Genomic DNA, 6,334 nt, shown 5'->3' on the forward strand with positions numbered 1-6,334 from the left:
ATTTAAGCTTTAGGGTAATTTGTGGCAGTAGGTAACTAATACCAAGTATCATTCAGAAAAGGACAGAGATACAGAGAGAGGCAGAAACATAAGCAGAGAGAGAAGCAGGCTCCCTGCAAGGAACCTGTTGCAGAACTTGATCCCAGGACCCCAGGGATCATGTCCTGAGCTGAAGGCAGATGCTCAACCACTGAGCCATCTAGGTGTCCCAATGTTCACGTAATTTGAACTCAAGGTAGACACACTAATTTTGAAATCTTTTCCCCCTTCCCCTTATCAGTAAGGGAGAGCTATCATATATCAGGGTTCATGGTCTGTATATGTGTCCACCAGAGTCCAGCCAGAAAACAGAAACTGTATTAGTCACCTTCACAGAATTTATTTTATTTACTTATTTTAACCTTCGTGGAACGTAATATGAAGAATCACACAACTTATTTCTATCACAGCACAGTGTGAAAAGTGAAAAATCACCAATAACCAATCATGAAAATCACTCTGTGAAACCCTCCACATCATCAGGCCCTGGGGCCTTGGAAACTCAGAAACTCAAAAGCTATGAATCGTTTAGCTGGATCTTACTGCTGCATTTCAGCTTCTTGCTATTTCCTTGGGGATGGTGAAGGCTAAGAAACTATTTTGAACACGAGCAGAGATTTCCCTCCCTCTCTGTGTCTCTGATAAGCATGATTAGTTGAATTCGCTAGCAGGGGGTGGGGGGTGGGTTGGGAGTGGGGCATAGTGGTGACACAGCGTAGGGTAGGAGCATCCCCATTCCCGTCACAGCCACCCAGCTGCAATTTTCCAGGCCTGATTGCCCATTGTGTTGACGTCCCAGTTTACTAAACCACTTTCCTACTCTGGTTCCCAGTTTTTGACCCTTAAGAAAAGACTCCACTGCACACATTTATGTAGATAACATTGGGCTTCCGTTGGAATTATTTCCTTGGAATCAAGTCTTAGGAATGAGACTATTGGGTCAAAGGGAGAGAAACAGCTTTATGGGTGTTGCTATCAGATGGTTTATTGCTCTCAGAGGAACTATGCCAACCTACATCAATGGTTTAGAGCATATGAGGGGTTGGGTGGGGGGGTAGCTTTGGGGCAACAAGCTAGGAAATCATCTTCCAGGACCTTCAAACACTACCTGAAAGGCCTCACAGACAAGGACAGCGGAGTGCTGCGTGGGGCCCTGGGCTGAGAAGTAGGAGGTCTGAAGGTCTAACGCCAAGGGGGCAGAGTAGTTAACAGTGTCAACTGTGGGCAACAGGTCCTGCGTTCAAATCCTGACTTTGTTCCTTAGTCTTTCTGAGACATTTGTCACCTATAAAATAGGAATTACAGCAATACTGAATCGCAGAAGTGAGATGAGGATTAAATGATTTATTACATGTGAAGTGATTAGTGAAGCACACAGGACAGCACACTGTAAACACTGAATAAATATTACTATTTGTCCTTAATATTTATCATTGCTACTATTTCTATTATCTCCTGACTGAGGCTCGATCTTCATCATTGGGTCCTGTTTCTCTAGTGGCTGACCATCTCTTCCTCTGGGCTTCCGCACTAGACCCCACCAGACTCCTTGTCTCGCCTTGGCTTTGAGGCATTGAGTCCAGTGGTCTCTGGATGCCCCCTTGTGGACAGTTGGATTTCTCTTGTTCTCTCCCCCTAAAGGGGAAAACCAGCCCTGCACCTGTGAGGGACCAGATGTGTGTGTGTGTGTGTGTGTGTGTGTGTATCTGTCTGTCTGTCTGTCTACCTGTCTGTCTCGGGTCGAGGAGGCCTCCACTTCTGCAGATAAAACAGGAAATAGCACTTCATGACATCCTTCTCGCTGGCTAAAGAGGGGATTGGTCTCTACATACTTATACATGAATGGGAACTGCTTGTGCTGGTTTGCATGTGTATACATGTGCATGTGTGTGTACACTCGATACCACTCTTCTTGTCACAGGGGTCTCATAGGGTTGGGGCCCATATGAGACTATCTGGTTTGAGAAATGAAGGCACTGTGTAGACTTGAGGCCTTATTATGTGTAAAAGCACATCTAATCACTCAGTTTAGCCATTTGCTCATTTGGACATTCAGTTCCACAGATATTTACTGAGTGCCTACTATGTGCCAGGTTTCCCGAGGTCTGGAGACACAACAATGACAGAGACAGAATTTGTTTCTGCCCTCTCCTAGTCTAGTGAGTGAGACAAATGAGTAAACTACTGCAGTACAGCAAATTGGTAGAGATGCCAAGGAAGACTGCCTGGAGGAGGCGATACCTGAGCTGAGCCATGAAACTGTGAGTGCTATAGCCTCTCCCCAGCTTTGGGGCAGAGGAGTTTGTGCAAAGAGCACTTGCAGGGTTTTAGAAGTGCAGATTTTAACTCCCAACTCACTGAGCTAGTCCTTTTCTTTGGACCTGTTTCCTCCTGGGGTAAGCCAGTGAGTTGGCCATGATACCTACAGTGTTGACCTTGATGCTTTCTGATCTTTTATTCCCTGAGCCTGAGGAATGCTCTTTCATTCTACTTTTCTGTCTACTTTCCTAAAGAAATGAAAAAACAGACTGAGTGATAGAGATTGATATGCCCATGTAGGACATGTGCATGTGCTCCTCCATTCCTACCCCTGCCTTGCTAGAAACCCCCGGGAGGGTCAGAAGTGACCTGACAAGGGAGAGGTGGAATGCAGGTGAGTTTTTCTCCTGGGGGTAGAGTGGAGGTGAGGGCTAACAGACACAGCTCCTTCTACTTGGCCCGGGTCATTTAGCTGCCCAGAGCCTCCTTCCAGATCAGCAATGTACATACACACCCGGCAGGGTGTCTGGGGCTATCAGAGTTGACATATGTGCAGTGCCCCCCACTCTGTGTAGGAACTAGTGAGCTTTTGGAAAATAGGAACTAAAAAGCAGATACATTTAAATATAGCTAGTGTGGCCCAGACACTTGTCTCTGCAGACATTTGTCTCTGAGGTGTGACTAGAACACACCCTAAACCTCCCAGTGACAGTAACCGGGGCGGGGGTGCGTATCGGACATGTACCAAACCCACTGTAGGTGACTCTGCCGTCCGTTCCAGTTAGAATGAAACTTATTAACTGGGTAACTTTGGCCAACTTAATCTTTCTAAGTTTTAGCTTCCTCCTCTATAAAATGAGGACTTACCAGCAGCTCCCTCCTAAGAGTGATGTGAGGATTAACTGAGGTAATGAACACGAGAGCATTCACTAGAGAGTTGCTAGCATATAGTAGGTGCTCAATACATTGGTAGCTGTTTGAATTGGTCAGGATAGGCTAACTGGTGTAACAAATAGGTCCAACAATGTGTACTGGCTGAGAGACGATAGAAGTTTGGTTCTTGCTCCTGTAGTGGTCTCAGGAAACACCAGGTTGGCAGTAGGGCTCATTTGGACACCAGGTGCTGACAACTCTGCCATCTTCAACGTGTAGCTTCCAAGGTTGCTTTGGTCATGGGCATCTAGGGAGCAGGTGGGGAAGAGAATGTGGAGAAGACACATCAGCTTCATACCGGCGTTGGCCCAGGAATGCCACTTCTCACATTTTATCTCGATGAGTTGGTAAGTCGTGTGGCCTCATCTTAATGCTATGGGAGTCAGGAAATGTAATCCTGGGCAGCCACTCCCTAGTGTTGACTCTGTGTACGGGGAGGCAGGATTCTCTGGTAAACAAAAATTTCTATTACTGTTATTGCTATTCCCACCCAGGGCAGAGTGCAGGAAGCATTGTATGGGAGGTGAAAGCACAGTGGGAGCTTAGCAAAGGGAGTGATGTATTCTAACTTCTGACCTCTGACATGTGTGTGTATATGTGTGTGTGGCAGTGAAATCTGAGGAGTCTGGAAGGAGACGCAGGACAGCCACAGGGGGAGATGGAGAAAGCTCATTGCAGCCAGAGGGAATCATATGAACAGAGTCAAGAGGGAAGAAAGATCAGAGAGGGGAGAGTCAGTGGTGGGAAGGGGTGGAGAGGTGTGTTGGCAACCTACTAGGAAGGCCTGGAATGTCAAGATAAGGGGGTGGAAATGCAGAGTCATGAATGGTCTTTCTGCAGTGGAGTTCAGGGGAGTAGGTGGTCATGGAGACAAGAGGGAGCAATGGGGGAGGAGGTGAGGAAGGAGAGACAAAGGAGGTGGGAAAGGAAAGTCTGGGGTCCACAGAGGAGAGGCTGGAAGGAACAGAGGCAAAGGGGTCTTGGACTGAACCGATCCCCATCCTTTTCCCAGGGGCCTCTCACGTCCCCCATGGTTGTCACCTGGCAGCCTTCTTTCTTGGAGGTCTGCCCACTTGGGGCCCAGCCCTCCCTGCAGGGGGAGTTTTTATCTCCTTTTTCTGCTTTGTTCTTCTTCCAGGGAGGAAGTGGCTCCAGATGTCGTGGGTGGGACATTCCTTGGCTCTACTCGCTGTTCCCAGATTTCTCATGCTTCCTAGTGACAGGGCTGGCACCTCTAACCAGCCTCAAAATGGGGCAGAGCCTTTCTCAGGAACATTCTGCACCCCAGGAAATCCGAGTCTCGTTTTGAGCCACCCCAGCCCTCTTAATGCAAGACCTTGCCTCTTAGAGAGATGCCATGGTCATTCTGATCCACCCAGGCCTGCTAGGCACCTGCTGTGTGGCTGGCACTGCGTGGGGCACCAGGGAAGACACACCAAGAAACCAGACAGGGCTTTGGCCTAGGAGCTCACAACAGACTGGGGGGATGAGATATTCTTTAGAGAACTGTAAACCTGGTGAAGTAGATCCATGGGGAGTCACATTAATGTGTGCATTGGAGGAGGTGGCATTTGTAATGGGTCACGAAGGAGACACAAGACTCCTGACAGGTGAAGGTGCCTGGGTGGGGATTTCAGGGGGAAGAAAGACCCCAGCAGAGGAGGAGGGGAAGGGAAATGCAGGCCTTAGTGGAGGAACGCAGACCAGTCCATTTTAGCTGAGACAAAGGGGGTGATGGGGAGTCATGGGGACACTGAGGAGGGTGGGGTTAGATGGAGGAGGATTCACCTGTGAAGTCTACATTTTCCTGAGAAGCAATGAGACCCTTGCAAAGTTTCTGAGCAGAGGGAGGATGACAAAGGAACAGGTGACCTGCTCCTTATGTGGGATGCACCTTTCTAGCTGCCCTCGGCCTGCGGTGAGATACTCCAGCAGCCTGCACTGGCAGTGCAGAAGTCAGGCCTGGAGTGCCACTGACCACACTGGAGGGGCTGAAGGACTTGGGAGTGGGAGAGTCTGCTTCCGGTGTCAAGAATCAAGTCCAGCTCACCTTTAAAAGGACTGAGGTTCCCGGGGCACCTGGGTGGCAGGGTCGGTCAGTTAAGTGTCTGAAAATGGCTCAGTTCATGATCTCAGCATTCTGGGATCAAGCCCTGAGTAGGGCTTCCTGCTCAGTGGGGACTCTGCTGGTCTCTCTCTCTCTCTGCCCCCTCCCCTCTGCTCTCTTTCTTGCTCTCACTCTCTCTCTCAAATAAATAAATAAAATCTTTAAAAAAAAAAAAAGACTGAGGTCCTGGGGGATGTATTGGCCCTGAGGGGAGAGAGAGGCAAAGAAGCCTGGACTTACCTCTTGACTTCTGTACCCACCAGCTGTGAGACTTCTGACCTGTTGGTAAGCCCCTCTGGGCCTCAGTTTCCTCAAAGTGACATGAACATAACAGCACCTATTGCTCATGGGTAAAGTAAGACAACCACCACTTCAATAAGACAACTACTTACTTCAATAAATATTAGTTTCCTAAATATTGGGATTGACTCGGGTGGGGGAGGGGGAGGATCAGCTATTGGGTGCTGCTGGCAGGTCAGCCTGGCGAAACTACCCCTGATCCTTTTCACCCTGTGCCTGCCCTGGTTGGGGGGAAAGAAGTATGCAGCTGGAAGCCCTGCACCCTTCCCAGCTCGAGGTGGCTCTTTTTCCAGCCCTCCTGCCTGATAGGATGGGCAGGGCCCTGGAATCTGCACCCTCTGGCCATTATGACATCAGACCAGCAGGAGCTCTGCAGCACTAGGGGCTTGTGATCTCCTGGGAATGAGAATATGGGGTGGGGGCGCTGGGATCTCTGTGTCCATGCTGGCACAGCCACTGGGCCCAGGGAGCCAGCGGGTGCTACTCAGGCTGGCTTACCATCTCTCCTTTTGTAAACTTGCTCCAGGAGGAGTGTTAGAGAAGGGAAGGGGCTTCAGCACAGAGGTTCATTTGCTGGTTTTTGTCCACGAAGAGGGACGGGTTTGAGCTGTCTACCTCCTGAGGCTGGCCTCAGAATGAGAACAATGCACCCATGACCTCACCCTGTTAGACCTGGCAGAAAGTGAGAAAATTGGA

At 49.2% G+C, this 6,334-nt stretch overlaps 1 long non-coding RNA gene across 2 annotated transcripts; it reads right to left on the minus strand.

Annotated features, from left to right (window-relative positions):
- Positions 1 to 1,112: 1,112 nt before the first annotated feature.
- On the minus strand, positions 1,113 to 6,090 carry LOC140606703 (uncharacterized). 2 transcript variants are annotated; one of them, XR_012009007.1, is made up of 3 exons: positions 5,579 to 5,974; positions 3,166 to 3,478; positions 1,113 to 1,324 (listed from the first exon to the last, which is right to left on the minus strand). It is a non-coding gene; the product is annotated as an uncharacterized lncRNA (long non-coding RNA). The 2 variants fall into 2 exon arrangements; XR_012009006.1 differs by lacking the exon at positions 1,113 to 1,324 and having other exon boundaries at positions 3,224 to 3,478; positions 5,579 to 6,090.
- Between the last annotated feature and the right edge of the window lie 244 nt (positions 6,091 to 6,334).

Source organism: Canis lupus, chromosome 16 (assembly GCF_048164855.1).
Source record: "Canis lupus baileyi chromosome 16, mCanLup2.hap1, whole genome shotgun sequence".
NCBI lineage: Eukaryota > Metazoa > Chordata > Mammalia > Carnivora > Canidae > Canis > Canis lupus.